Source organism: Sorex fumeus, unplaced genomic scaffold, assembly GCF_029834395.1.
Source record: "Sorex fumeus unplaced genomic scaffold, SorFum_2.1 ptg000108l, whole genome shotgun sequence".
Lineage (NCBI taxonomy): Eukaryota > Metazoa > Chordata > Mammalia > Eulipotyphla > Soricidae > Sorex > Sorex fumeus.
The window spans coordinates 63,017-79,223 of NW_026606165.1; the positions used below are offsets into that span (position 1 = coordinate 63,017).

At 44.1% G+C, this 16,207-nt stretch overlaps 1 pseudogene; it reads left to right on the forward strand.

Annotated features, from left to right (window-relative positions):
* The first annotated feature begins 5,291 nt into the window (after positions 1 to 5,291).
* LOC130042697 (vacuolar protein sorting-associated protein 33A-like) overlaps positions 5,292 to 16,207 on the forward strand; it is a 43,776-nt pseudogene continuing 32,860 nt past the window's right edge.

Below are 16,207 nucleotides of genomic sequence, written 5' to 3' on the forward strand. Positions count from 1 at the left end.
TGGACCACCCGATAAAACCGATATGACTATAGAGCCTAGCTTCTTAAAACAGATCATCGTCCCATATGGTCATGACACACTGTGGGGTTGCATAACCAAATGTAAATGTAGCAAAACAAGTTTCACAATAAATTTGTAATTATTACTAAATGTTTACTGTTACTGTGTTTGGCATATTGAAGACATCACGGGTAGCTTGCCAGTCTCTGCAGTGCTGGCGAGATACTCTCACTAGCTTGCCGGGCTCTCCAAGAGGGGCGGAGGAATCGAACTCGGGTCGGCCATGTTGGCCGCTTGTAAGGCAAATGCCCTACCTGCACTACTGCTCCAGCCCACGATGTTACTATGGAGATGGAGACGTTACTGGGCCCGCTGGAAAAAACTGATGAACAACGGGAGGACCGTGACCATCACCGTGATACTAAATGTTTGATATGCCTGGATTGTGCATAAATGTCTTGGGTGAAATGATGTCACATGTAGAAAAAAGTGTAAGAAATCCTGCTACAATATGATTTTGTTTTAAATTATAATTCTGGGACAAAAAAAAAACAATAGTACTATGGGTAGGGCACTTGCTGTGCACATGGTGAACCCAGGTTGGAGCCCCATCACCCCATATTGTCCCCAAAGCCTGACAAGAGTGATTCCAAGCATGGCAGTGTGTGGCCCCAAAACTAAAATTCATAAAGCAATTCTGGGGGCTGGAGTGATAGCACAGTAGGTAGGCTGTTTGCCTTGCACACGGCTGATCCGAGTTCAATCCCAGCATCCCATATGGTCCCCCAAGCACCGCGGGAGGTATTTCCTGAGCGCAGAGCCAGGAGGAACCCCTGAGCATCGCCAGGTGTGACCCCTCAAAAAAGCAAAAAATAAAATAAAATAAAATAAAGTAATTCTGATAGTGGGGATTAACCAGTTTCTATTTTATAGATAAGGAAATTAAAAGCACAAAGCAATTAATTCACAATTAGTAAGAGCTCAGGAAGGCAGAGCCCTAGTCCAGTGGGGACTCTGTTTGCCTTGCACAGCTGACCAAGGTATGATCCCTGGCACTCCAAATGGTACCATGCATGGTACCACCAGGCGTAATTCATGAGTGCAGAGCCAGGAGTAATCCCTGAGCATTGCTGGCTGTGACCCCCAAAAGCCAAAATAAAAGAAGAGTTCTAAAAATTCTCAAAACTCTTCTTTAGATCACTGTTAATTTCTCTGAAACTTGCCATGCAGTTTCTCTAGAAGTCCATTACTCTCTAGTGGTATTTTGCAACACAATCCTCAATTGAAGCAACATGAAAGGTTGAAGACTGGAAACCTTGCTGAACTCTCATTGCTCAATTGCTTGATCTAAGGAAACAAAATGCAAATATCATTCCTCAGTACATTTAGCTACCTACTTCTTCAACAAGCTTCAGCAAGGCCAGCTTGCTTTTCCCATCACCGAGCAGTACGTTCGGCCAAAATTTAGAAAGGCAGAAACTCACGCAAGTAAGTAGAAAGCAATGCCAGCGGCTTAGCAGACTGAACAATGAGCCAGTCACAAGGACGGAGTGTGCTCAAGGAGAGGGCACTCCCTTCAGAGGGGCCCAAGAAGTGACCGGCCAAACTGCATCAGCACGGGAGGTCAGACAGAGCCGCCTGCCCAACAGACTTCCAGAAGGAACACCTTGCAGTTACCAGGAACGCAGGAACACGAGGACACTGCACTCCACTGTGCACGTGCTTCACGACTGTCACCTAAAAGTGGGTCTGTTGTGTGGCTATGCCAGTTGGGGGGGTGAAAAGAGCACCTGGCGGGACCCAGGAGACATTCGGCCTTTCTGCCCGGCCGTCAGGCGCCCGGTCTCCCCTCAAACGACTCCGAAAAGCCCGACTTTCGGGCAGGAGGCGCCGGTTTCCGCAGGTGCCTCCACGCGCACTGGCCGGCGGGAAACGAGCCGTTGGGGGGCTGGGGCGGCGCCGTTCCCGGGCCGCTCGGCGAAGCGCTGAGGACAGGAGGGCGGTGTGGGCAGCTCGGAGGGCCGCGGAGGGCGCCCCGCAGCCCGGGGACGAGAAGACAGAGCGAGGCGCCCAGGGACAAGCGCCCGGGAGCAACCAGCGGCAGGTACAGGCGACGGCGGGGGCGGCAGGGACAAGGTTCGGCGCGCGAGCGGCGCGGCTTCTGCGCACGCGCAGCAACGACCCAGCAGCGCGGCGGCGGCGACCTGAGCGTGACTGCGCCTGCGCGGCTGAGGCCCCGCCCCCAAGAAATCCCGCTCCGCCTCCCAGCGAGGCTCTCTCGCCCGCGTCCGCGTCAGCTGCGCCTCCCCTCCCCCACCCTCCCTCTGGGAACCCTTATTGCTTTGCCCGGGGTGCTTCGTTTTCACCTTTCCTTTCTTTTCTTTTGTTTTCCTTTCTTCTCTTCTTTTTTCCTTTCCTTTTCCTTTCTTTTCTTTCCTTTCCCTTTCTTTTCTTTCCTTTCCTTTTCCTTTCTTTTCTTTCCTTTCCTTTTCCTTTCTTTTCTTTCCTTTTCCTTTCTTTTCTTTTCTTTCCTTTTGTTTTCCTTTTTTCTTTTTTTCCTTTCCTTTTCCTTTCTTTTTTACTTTCGTTTCTCTTCTTTCTTTCCTTTTCCTTTCTTTTCTTTTTCTTTTTCCTTTTATTTTTTCCTTTTCCTTTCTTTTCCTTTCCTTTCTTTTCCTTCCCATTTCCTGTCTTTTCTTTTCTTTTCCTCTTTTTGTTTTCATCCTCCCGAAAGATTTGGCTTTGTTCTTCACTTGGAATCCGCGTGGCTTGACACAGAGCTCTCAGGAAAGTCTCGTGTCTCGTGACTGAAATCATCACTCCAGGCTACTTGAGAGATTCAAAATCCAACTAAGACAAGAAACAGATATGATGGATGCGTTCTCCCTGTTAGACCATTACAGACACAGTCAAACACCTCCACTTTTCCAGGGGCAGCCCTTGTTTTCTGTGAGGTGTGCGGGTCCCGCCGTTTTCTGGGTATTTGCTTCAGGTGTGTATTGCTAGGCACGAAAACCAAGTTGCTAGCAGGTTTCAAGATACAGTCGTCCTATGTGTGTCATTCTGCTAACCGCGTTGCACCCTCCGCCCCCTTTTTTTAACAGTGTGGTAAAGGTTCTATGTTAGTACATATCAAATTGTGTTCATTTTTAAGTGCTTCATACTATTCTATGATATGGCGATCACAAAATGAATGTGGTTATATTCCTATTTATACGTACGTAGACTGCTTTCACATTTCACTTAAAATTATTTTCTAATTTAAACTTCTTACTGTAAGGATTTCTTGTACAAGATTTGGATCAGGGTTTCTCGAAGATACATCAAAATGCATGAGTGGTTATCATTTCAATAGATGAGTTTTGAGAACTCTTCTTTCAAGAAAATGGCACAAAATGAGTCAAAGTAGTTGTTCTAGTTCTTAACTGCAAACCATCTGGTTCCATTCTCAGGTAATCAACCTCACTATAGTTCAGTTTTCACATTTAAGTTGTAGAAAAGCTGAATTTGATGATCTCTTGGTCCCTTTGGATCTAAAATTTTTTTTTTAAAAAGTGTACTAACTTTTCAATGAAAAAAATATTCACCTTAGGTTTTAAAAACCAATGGGATTACTTGCTGGCTAATAATATGCATTTACTAATTGCCGAGTATCTGCAATTATTTTATGTATAATAACTGCTGATTATTTAGAACTAAGCAAAGAAAGAGTAAAACATGATCGCTGCCCTTAAAGAACTCTCCGTTTTTTAAAGTGTGTTAATTAAATCTTTACTATGAAAGATTTATGCCATAATTGAGACTCACAGTTTCCCTACCCTCTAATACACAGATTGTGTTAAGTAAATTATGTGGTTTTAGTTTGCATTGCCTTTGAACACCCCTTTTACGGCTATTCTGTCCACCCTGTTTAATACCTTTCATCTGTCTTAAGTCCGCTAATGTGTTATCTATTTTGTGAACCTTATAAAATTTCACCTCCTCCCTTTTCTTTATTCAAAAAAACTAATTTTGCCGAGTCTAGCAAGAGTAAGGAAGTTTCTGGGCTAGGTAGATTTAGCACTGAGGGAAAAAAATCCTCCTGTCAGTGTGCAGTACATTACATATGGATAAGAATTTCAAAGAGTGAGGCTGGAGTGATAGCACAGCAGGTAGGGTGTTTTCCTTGCATATGGTTGACTCCGGTTTGATTCCCAGCATCCCATATGGTTCCCTGAGCACTGTCAGGAGTAGTTCCTGAGTGCACGAGCCAGGAGCAACCCCTGTGCAACACCGGGTGTGACCCAAAAAAGCAAAAAACAAAGAAAAAGAATTTCAAAGAGTAAATAGAAAAAGGACTCCAAGGGAGGAGTGTTGAAGAGGAGGAACGGGTGCTCTTTTATCAAACGGTCCAAGAAAACTTACTGATGAAGAAGTTGAGTAGAAATCTGAATGGAAAGCTGTACGCCCCTTGACTTTCTGGGTGAAGTCCTATCAGATCACTGAGAATAGAAAATGCAGGGCTGGGTCTGAAGAGAGAGTACATCGGGTAAGGAACTTGCCTTGCACATGACCAGCCCAGGTTCTATCATCAGCATCCTATATGGTCCCCTGAGCACTGCGAGGGGTGGTTCCTGAGTGCAGAGGCAGGCATTCCCCCAGAGCATCACAAGATGTGGCCCCAAAACAAACAACAAAAGCAGGACTCTACGACAGAGCATATTTGGCATCCGTGAGGAATCTAAAACATAAATAGAGTGGAATGAACGGGGGGAAAGGATAAAGATAAAGTCGGAATTTCTGGCGAGATGGTGGAGGTAGTACAGTACAAATCATTTCCTCCTAGTTTCTGGCTGCTAATCTGGCATGAATTTTTCACATCACATAGTCTTCGGGTGACCTATCTGCATACTTACCTGAAAAACTGTTTATGAGACCCAGGCTTCCCTTAAACAAGAGGTGCTTGTTTTCATGAGTTGATGAACGTTGGTGGTTTCATGAGAGAACCAACTGCCATTGGCTGAGGATTGTCTTTCTCTTTCCAGTGCCTAAAACGAGCTTGCTTCCAAGGCATTACTTAAATGAAATGAAGAACTGAAGAATAATAATTGATGCAGGACTGGAGCAATAGTACAGCGGGTAGGGCCTTTGCCTTGCATGTAGCCAAGCTGGGTTCAATCTCTGGCATCCCATATGGTCCCCTGAGCACTGCCAGGACTAATTCCTGAGTGCAGAGCCAGGAATAACCCCTGAGCACTGCCAGGTGTGACACCCCCCAAAATAATAATTGGTGCAACAAAATTGCCCCCACCATGGAGGTAACATTTGAACTCAGCTTTTGAAATGAAGACATCCATGAGAAGAGAAGCCCATAAATAACTAATAACCACTCTTAAAAGGCCTCGTCTCCAAACTGAGCTGTGACTGGATAGGAAAGGTATGACTAGATAGTGAAGCTGATAACTAGATAGTAAAGATATCTTTATTTCCTAATTCACATAGGGATAGGTCAAAGATATAAATGGAAGATATTATATAAAAGTATAACCTCAAAGCTGGTGATGTGGCTTAATGGTAAACTATAATATACCTTGCATGCAAAAGATCTGGGTTCAGTTCCTTGCACCAAAATTCATATACCCACATAGACGTGTGTGTGTAGAGTATTGAATGTATTACTGTATTTTTCCCTTATTATAGGTTAAGTTTCAGTTGGTTCTTCACAAAGCAAATGACAAATCATCAGTTGAAATTAACTCTATAAAATACTAAAAGGGAGTGCTTATTAGATGATACATAGAAAATAATTTCCTAGACTTATTTTAATGGTAAAAATTAAATGAAATAGCCATTCTTTGCCTTTAGTAGATAGCAAGTATCCATAAATGTGATAGATACAAGTAAATGTGGTTTGAATGAATAGGGAGTAGTTAAAATCACATTTTTATCAGGTAAATCTATTCACCTTATGTGTATAATCTTAGCAGGAGTTCACCTGACTCTGCCATAATAACAACTGAGAGCTTGAAATAACTGTTCTCTAGATTCTCTACTCTTTGCTGTCCATCCTGTGAGATCTTTCAAAAAGTTTCCACTCAGCTATTTTTGAAAGTCTCAGAACTTTATTGTTTTTCTGGTTCATTACCGCAAGTTTTCAAAGGGTAATCATGGTTCAGTGGTCAGCAGTCAGTGATCATTCCTCTCAGTGCTCAGGGGACCATGCTATATTGGGATGTAACCCAGGCCTCCTGCTTTCAAACCATGTGCTCATATTTAGAGCTGTGTCTCTGCCCTCAACGTTTTAAGTCATTTTTGTGGGGCTGGAGTGGTAGTACACCGGGTAGGGCATTGGCACGCAGCTGACCTGAATTGGATCTCCAACATCCTATATGGTCTCCCGAGAACCACCAAGAGTACCCCTCAGCATTTCCAGATGTGACCCCAAATGTCAAATAAATAAATAAATAATTTATATTATAAATAAACAACAAAGGATCCAGTGGCTTTCAATTTCTTTATCAGACTATTCTTTGAACTCAGAACAAGCCACTCATTGGATGCTTTCGCTGATAGCTCTCTTGAAAATAGGTCAAATTTATGCTCAAGCCAAAATGTGTGCATTCCTTCCAAAACCTGCCCTTTCCTACTCCCATCCAACCATTTGTTCTAGTGAAAATGTATGCACCCCGAAACCTATCTTTTTGAGTGGGTCGAGTAAAAGGACCTTTTAGCAACAGGCCTACAGATAGGAAGATACTGTACCTGTGGCCTAAAAGCAACAACCTTGTCTGCATGTGCACAAGAAGGAGTTTATAGGAAAAGAACAAGGATCAGCCTTGTTCAAGGTGAATGGCTTAACCTCTGCACTATTTCTCTGGCTATTTTAGATTCTCTTGAAGGTAAGGCTGTGGCTTATTTTTCTTTGTACCTTTATTTTTCTTTGTACTTTTGTCCAATATGGAACCTGAAATGTTTTATATATTGATTAAATTTTGGTTGAATATATAAGTTATTATATATTGGATTGAATGATATGGATTGAATATTTATTTAACACAGTTACTGAGCACCTGTCACATCTTAGTGTTGGGGATCCCAGCTCTCTGGCACACTAGAACAAATATATTATTTTATTATTTTTGGTTTGGGGTCATACTTGGCAGTGCTCAGGGGTTACTCGTAGCTCTGTGCTCAGGAAGTACTCCTGGTGTGCTCAGGAGTCTGTACGGGCTGCCAGAGATAGAACCTGGGTCGGTTGCATGAAAGCCAAATGCTCTCCCCACTGTACTATCACTCCAAACCCTTAGAACAAATATGTTAAAGAAAACAACGTATGTTCAAATTTAGTCAAAGATATTCCAATTATTAGCAGATGTACCAACTGATGTTTGTCTGTTAAGGAGATCAGCGGGACGATAGAGTAATGGAATGATGGTGCTGAGTTAGAAAATTCTCACATGGAAGATGTCATTGAAATCAATAATGTTTGAATGGTTAGGAAGATGACAAAAGTGAAAAAACTGTAAACTCGACCTGTTGGTTTGTTATGTAGGTATGCAACCAAGTTAACAGTGCTCTCTATGACAATAAGCTACACATTAGAAGACATGACATGGTGGTTATTTTTATGTTCTGTAGTGGCTCTGAGTTCAGATGAATAAAGTGATTACTTTTATTATTTTTTTAATTTATTTTGTGATTGAACATAATGTTAGACATGGGTTTCCTATAGGTGATGAACCTGAGGTCTGTTCCTTTATGACTGGCTTGTTGAGAGTTTTAGGTTTTTAATTTATTTATTAAATTGCCACGAGATAGTGACAGCTTTAATGTTAGAGCTTCAGTCACACAATGATCGAAAACCAATTCCTACACCAGTGTAGCTTTTCCACCACCAGTGTTGCCAATATGTCTCCCGCCACCCCCACTCCACCACACCCCTGCCTCTATGGCAGGTAGTTTCCTTCTTACTTTCTCTCTCTACTTTGGGATATGATGGTTTACAATACAATTCCTGAGAGGCCATTATGTTTGGTCCTTGGTCAGCTTTTGGCTCACATCGCCTATCCCAAGCGATCCTCCAACCATCACTGACTTGGTGGTCCCTTCTCTATTCCAGCTGCCTTCTCCCAGAGCACTTGAGGCAGGCTTCCAACGACGGACCAATCCTCCTGGCCCTTGTGTGTACTCTCAGTAGCTTGCCAGGCTCTCCGAGAGGGGCAGAGGAATCGAACTCGGGTCGGCCATGTCGGCCATGTGCAAGGCAAATGCCCTACCCGCTGTGCTATTGAGCAAGGCAATAGTGATATTTGTTAATCCTATTTGCAGTGCTGCTTTGTGAATAAAAATCATTTCACCTTATAGATGCCAACATATTAGTTGAGTATTTATCATTGGAGGGAAATAGATTTGCAGGTTCAGAAGTTGTTCTTTACTTACTGAAAGGGGGAAAGCATAAGCATTGAGGAGAAGACCAGCTGGGCCTGAATTATAGCAATATTTCTATCAACGTCTAAGTCCACCATCTTTTTTGTCTGTTTTTTGTTTGGGGCCATAACTGGCTATGCACTCAGGATTCACTGCTGACAGGCTGAGGTGTCCATCAAGGGTGCCAGGGATCAAACCTGGGTGAGCCACATGCAAGCATTTGCCCTACTTGATGTACTATCGCTCCAGCCCCTAAGTCTCCCAGGTTTTGTTTTCTGAATTGTACAAGGGAAAGTTGTGTTGTGGGTAGTTCTGTTCACTGTTGGAATGATAATCTTCCAAACAATGATCAAGTTAGGGCTAGAGCAATAGTATAGCAGGCAGGGAGTTTGCCTCGCACATGGCCAACCCAAGTTCGATCCGCAGCATCTCCTATGGTCCCCTGAGAACCACCAGGAATAATTTCGAGTGCAGAGCCAGGAATAGCTCCTGAGCAGCACCAGGTGTGACCCCAAAAGTAAAAATAATAATAATAACTGAAAAATAATTGTAAAAAACCCCAATGATGAATTTGGGAGTGAGAACTTAGGTTCATTCTTTAAAAAGCACTGAACATTGCTATTTGTCTTGAATTTTGGGTTGAGTTCATTTAATGAACTTGTTTATTATTTTTTAATATGTTTTTTTGGGCAGTCTCCGAAACTCAGGACCTACTCCCAGCCCATTACTTTAGGTTTCAATCCTGGTGATAATCTGAGGGTTGCAGTACTGGGGATTGAATCCAGAGTTACCTCATGCTTGAGCAGAGGAAACCTATACTATGTCTCTCTGACCCTCATTTGTTGTAAAAGTGTTAATACATACATGTAAAATATCTAAATAGTCACCGTACATAGAACACATTCTTTAAATTCTTCTGTTATTGGAAACTGTTACCATTTCTCAATTTATTTTTTCTTTCATCTGGGAAGAACTTCGGGGAGTCTGTAACTGTAAGTTCAGTGTTCTAGACCTCTTGGGTACAGGGTGAACCCAATAATAGTTACCACGTGAAGAGAAATAGCTGTGAAGAGCTGTATTCCTGAGTCCAAGCACAGCCCCATACTACACACTTGATTGATATTATCAGGAGTGTCCCCTGAGCATTGCTTGGGAGGCTTCTCCACCCCCAACCTCTCAATATGTAAAATAACATTCTTACCTTCAAGGAATGATTTTATCATTGGGGTAGTGATGTTTTACACACTTTTCACAATCATGGGTCTGCGCCAGATTATAATTTCTGCAAGTCAAGTGTTAGTTGAATGTGCACTTGGCAGACCTGTGTGAACCTTATGGAAATGGTGGTGCTTGAACTCTTTCCAGGGATTTAGATAAGGAGAGAAAAGATCCTTGAGAGCAATCATGGCCTCCTAAGCCAGGCAACTTCGCTTCACTACCACTGCCATCATCTCCATAAGCACTTCTCAGGACTGAACTGTGTGCCAAGAGCCCTGGCAGTTTACCTTTGGAAATTCATATACGTTTTATAATGACTTAAAAATGTAGGTATTGTTCTTCTCCATCTTGCAGGGGAGGAAACTGAGGTTGGGGTGCATCATCTTACTCACATAGTTAAGAGGAGAAGGAGCTAGAAATGGAGCCCAAAATCTTGACTACAGAGCCATCTCTCTCAAATTCTGGAGTAGCTCTATAGGAGTCAGAGAAGAGCAAGGCTCACGAGTAGCTATAAAGAGATAATGAGATGGGATGGGGTGAGGCTGCCTCTTCCCTCCCACAGCCCAAAGAGACCCCAGTTACCGCCCACAAATGGACCCTGTGGCTACTCAACAAACTGCTTTGGCCATGATACCAGAGACTCAGAAACAAATCTTGGAACCCAGCGGCTTTTGGCAGAAATCCCTCCAGATCTAATTGTTAAGATTTCAGAAATCCAAAATCGTTATTCATGATCAGCAATAGAAAACAAATTGCCTAATGTTGCCTTTTCCGCAGATGTAAGTACAATCCCAAATAATAATGGTGGGTCTGGTGTAGAAATATTGAATGTAATCAAAATAGAGAGAGAGAGAGTAATGAAGAAACCATCTGCCACACAGATAGGGGGAGGATGTGGGCTGGGGGGTATAGTGGGTGGGGGTTATGGTGGTGGTAAATTTGCACTGGTGAAGGGACGGGTGTTTCATCATTGTATGACCGAGACTTAAACCCAAGAGCTTTGTAACTGCTCTCATGATGAGTCAATAAATAACTTTAAAGAGAGAGAGAAATAATGAGATATTAAACAAATATAAAGTTACTGCGTGATTTGATTTTAGGAGTTCTGTCCATTCAGCATAATTGTAACATAAACAACAGAAATTATTCATCTTGGCCAATTGCAGCAGAAATGAATATTGCAAATGGAATGGAAACAAAGGAAGATTTTTTTTCCAAAGGAAGGCTTTTAATCAGATTTTGGAAAAGACAACACAGACCCAAGGATTGAGGAACTAAGAACTCAACAAAGTTTTCTCCAAGGCCTGAATATTAGAGAGGCTGCATTTTAGCTGCTCTCTGTGCGGAGTCCTCCATCATCCTTTGAAGATTCAGATTTCAATCAATCAGCTAAGATTGGCCTCTCTTGGGTCTTATGCCCACTCTTTGCCCAGCAGGCTTTGGAATGGTTAAACAAAGATTTTCATACTAACAAGGTTTCTATACTAATTTAACAAAGGGTCCTATATTAATAAAGGTATATTATAACAAGGGTTTCTATACTAATTTGACCTGTCGTCCCCTTTCAGAAAAAAGAAAAAAATTAATCCATTGCACCCCTGGGAGTACTTGGTAGAGCACGCAGGATCAGGGCCAGTCCAGAATGGCCAGCCAAGCTTCATAGTTTTTCAATTATTTTATTTTATTTTATTAAATCGCCATGAGATAGAGTTACAAGCTTTCATGTTTGCGTTACAATCATACAATGATCAAACACCCAACCCTCCACCAGTGCACATTCCCCACCACCAATCGCCCCAGTACATCCCCCCTTTCCCACCCTCCCCCTGCCTCCATGGCAGACCGTTTCCCCATACTCTCTCTCTACTTTGGGGCATTATGGTTTGCAATACAAATTCTGACAGGTTAGCATGTTTGGTCTTTTATCTACTTTCAGCACACATCTCACATCCCGACCAATCCCTCTAACCATCATTTTCTTAGTGATTCCTTCTCTATTCCAGCTGCCTTCCCCCTCCGTCTCCCCCCACCATGAGGCAGGCTTCCAACTGTGGAGCAATCTTCCTGGCCCTTGTGTCTACTGTCCTTGGGTGTCAGTCTCATGTTATCTTGTTTTATACTCCATAAATGAGTGCAGTCCTTCTATGTCGATACCATTCTTTCTGACTCATTTCACTTAGCATGATACTCTCCATGTCTATCCACTTGTAAGCAAATTTCATGACTTCAACTTCTCCTAACAGCTGCATAGTATTCCATTGTGTAGATGTACCAAAGTTTCTTTAACCAGTTGTCTGTTCTCGGGCATTCAGGTTGTTTCCAGATTTTGGCTATTGTGAACAGTGCTACAATGAACGTATAGGTGCGGATGTCATTACTACTGTGCTTTTTTGCACTCTCGGGATATATTCCCAGAAGTGGTATTGTGGAGTCATACGGAAGCTCAATTTCTAGTTTTTGAAAGAATGTTTGTACTGTTTTCCAGAAAGGCTGGAGCAGTCGGCATTCCCACCAACAGTGAAAGAGCGTCCCTTTTTCCCTACATCCATGCCAGCACTGGTTGCTTTTGCTGTTTAGAATCAAACCTCATCTTATTGCCCACTGTAATTTTCACCAAGTCCAGGAACTTGTTGTATTCTTCTGCCAGTTCATTGGCTTTAGTTACTTCTATTCTACCTATTTGTGAAACTATTCCTTAATTGTCTTTGACCTTCTTATGTATTTAGTTTACATAATCACCTCAAGTTCCATCTGCTTTGTCCCAAATGGCACAAATTCATTAGTTTGCCTTTGAGTATATCTAGCCCAGCTTCTTTATCCAACCACAGTCATTGGGAATTTAGGTGGAAAATGGGAGTGCTGTATGCTGTTCGACTATGAGGGGGTGCTTATAAAGGTCGCACTTTAGTGAATAGTGAGACTGAAAATCCTGGCTGTAAAATATGAAGAGAAAATGATAAGGAATAAGTCTGAGGCAGCAATTTGGAGAAAAATGGTAGTTTCTTTGCAGTTGCTTGCAAGGCTGAGGATTATACTTTTTTTGAAAGAGAAATTGAAATAAATTACAGCTTTCTAAGTATTTCCATCAAAATAGCAATTACTTCTATTGTCTCCAACATCATTTCCAGAAGCTTCACAACGAAATGAGTTAGCACGAAAAGTTAGTACAGAAGTGCAAAAACAGACAGGCTCTCTAGCATTAAATATTTTTCCTGCAATGGGATGATCTTTTTAAATAAGTCTAGGGCCAGGACAATAGCCCAAAGGTCTGGAGCACATATTTTGCATGTGGGAGACCGGGTACGATTCCCAGCACCCCATGTTCCCCTCAAGAACTCCTGGGACTGACTCCCAGAGCATCAAGCTGGTGGTAGCCCCTGAACATCAGGTATAATCCACAAACCAATCCACACAAGAAATAAAAGTACCAGTCCAAAATTGTGGAGTAATAAGGAGGAGGAAGCCTGGTGCATCACCTGGAGTGGCCCTCAAGAAAAGGAACAAACTAACCCTCAGATTCACGCCTCTTTAAAGTGCCCCTCCCCCTCCCCAGGACCCTGAGCTGCAGAAACAACCTTCACCCCTTCACCCCATTGGCTTTGCCGTGGGGCCCCAGGGCATGTGTTTGACACAAATGGGCTTTATTTATTGGAAAAGAGCCTCTGTTTGCAGCAATGGGGGAAGTGCGAGACATTCCTGAGTTTGTTCCCGGCACCTTGGGGTCAGGGAACATGGACCGTGGGGGTGTGAGTACCGATAACCCCGCCCACCGCCCCACGTGGTTTGATGTCTGGCATTGCAATCTACAAATTCATCTGCTCTTGAAACAGCCCCTGCGCTAAAACACTGCCAAGCAAAGCCTTTGGGCAATTGTACTGGAAGAGCAGAGGAGAAGAGAGTCAGCACAAAGGATGCCTAAAATGGGAATAAAAGTCTAATCCTGGGGCAGAACCCATGGCACTGCGGGGAGGGCCCAGCCTTGCCTGAGGCTGACCTGGGCTCAATCCCCGGCGTCCCATGTGGTTCCTAAGCTCTGGCAGGAGTAAGCGCTGAGCACAACTAGGTAGGACCCATAAACAGAAGCAAAAAAAAAATTATAAATCAAACATTATTTAGCAATACAGACTTTTGAACCCAGTGGCAGCAGTAGAATCTGCAGTCATATTACTTCAGTAAGAAGACCGTACGACCAACCAAAAAAGCGACGACCAAAAATTCTGCAGTGACCGGATCTGGAAGGGGAAGAAAATAACCACTTTTCTGTACTCAAATTTTTCTTTCTTTTTTTTTAATGACATGCTAGGGGCTGGAATGATAGCACAACGTACAACGGCTAGGGCGTTTGCACATTCAATCCCCAGCATCCCATATGGTCCCCCATGCACCAGCAGGAGTAATTCCTAAGTGCAGAGCCAGGCGTAACCCCTGAGCTTCGCCGGGTGTGAGCCAAAAAGCCAAAAATAAAATAAAATTAAAAAATGAGTAACGTGCTAGTGTTATTTTAATTAAAAACTACATATTCCCTTGCATGTAAAAACATTGTTGTTGTTGTTTTTCACTTTCATCACTCTATGGGGCTGGAGTGATATCACAGCGGGAAGGCTCTTGCCTTGCTTTTTGTCTGACTCAGGTGTGATTCCCGCACTCCGTATGGTCCCCCGAGCACCGCCAGGAGTGCTCTCTGAGCACAGAGCCAGGAGTAAGCCCCGAACACCGCCAAATTGCCACCAAATAAAAAGAACTATCTTGTTACAGATTCGTTTTCTGCATTTACTGTTACGACTCAGGAGAACAAAAACTTCAACCAGAGTACCAGGAGAAAAAGACATAGTTCCACAGGATGGAAAACATCTTGAACTGAGGTGGAGCAGAGAAGCCCAGAATTTGAACTTGCTGCAGAAATGCAAACGAAAGTCAGAATGAAAAGGACAAATAGGGGAGCTGCAGGATAGCACAGCGGGCAGGGAACTTGCCTTGTTTGAGGCCAACCCAGGGTCCATCTCCGGCATCCCAGGTGGATCCTCCCCCAGCCAGGAGTGATCCTTGAGCACAATGCCAGGAGTAAGCCCCTCACATCACCAGGTGTGGCCCCAAAACAAAAGAAAAGAAAGAGGCAGATGGGCCTAAGCATATCTGAGCTTTGCTCTGAAGTCTGGGGCCGCAGGGAGCACAGGCTTTGCAGGAGGCAGAGTTCCCTCCCTCCACCCAGGCCCCAGCAAGGAGCCAGGAGTATCCCCAAGGCCAGCCCACTGCCAGGCTGCTGAAGATGGAGGACACAAGGAAGGGAAATGCGTTTCCCATGAATTCTACTGTGCTGTAATTCCCTGTGACACAGCGCACCCGCCACCCCACCCCACTGTGAGTTCTGGTTGCGGGGAGACCCCCTCCTCTGTACTGTTGAGTGGCGATTGTCGGGGTCTGTTGCATGTCCATGGTTGCCGCCCATCTCAGCTCCTTCCATCTGCTCATCCTCCCAGCCCCCCAGTGCTGGTCCCAATTGGTCGGTTCATCCCTGGTGCTATTTGCAGGAGACAGCTCCCAAGTTGGGGGCACACAGACACCAGAGTCCCATCCTCCCCTGTGCTCCCCACAGCGCACATCCCCCCAGAATCATGACTGGTGCCCTGGCTTGAGGAGGCAACCATCCATCAGAAGGCGAAGCAGTTTTTTGTTTCATTTTGGTTTTGTTTTTTAAGACACTCGTCTTGGCATGCAACTTAGTGCTGGAGCGGTAGCACAGCGGGGTAGGGCGTTTGCCTTGCACGCGGCCGACCCGGGTTCGATTCCCTGCATCCCATATGGTCTCCTGAGCAGCACCAGGAGTAATTCCTTAGAGCAGAGCCAGGAGTAACCCCTGTGCGTCGCTGGGCGTGACCCCCGGCAAAAAAAAATACATACATTTTAAAAAATAAATGACCGATTTAACCACTTGTCCATTTCCCTCTGCTGTCTCATTGCCTCTGCTCCCTGCCCCCCACCCACACCCCGATGTCCCAGGAATGTTTATGCAGCCATCCATGGAAAGTCACTCTTTCAGGGGCCGGGGAAGTCCTAGAACTGGTATGATCTTGTCTTGTACAAAGCTGAGCTGGGTTCAATCCCTGGCACCCCATGTGGTACCGTGAGCCCAGAGCCAGGGTAAATCCTGAGCATGGCCAGGTGTGCACCCTTCCACCCCGAAGAAAAAAAACTTCCAGTGAATCTAAGGAACAAATGATGACTTTATTTTCTTTGTGCGTGGGAGTAAAAAAATTAAAACGTGGTCTCAAATATTGAACTGTTTCTTCTCCTTATTCATGGCAAGTTGTGTCTGATTTAGAAATCTGAAGACGACTCTATTGTAGCTAATCCCAGGATCTTAATCGCCAGGTAGAGATTGTAAAGGACTCAGATGTAGGTCTGAGTGTGATGGTAGATAAAGAGCTAAAAGGAATTTGCTCTGCTCTCAGGTTGAAAGCCCAGGAAGGGTCTAGGTCCAGTTTCTCTGGGTTCATGCAGAAACTGCTGCCTGCCCCCAAGGGCCTTGGTGGCGTCCAGTCCTGATGGCGGAGGCTCTCTCCATCCTGGGCTCCCACACGGAGGC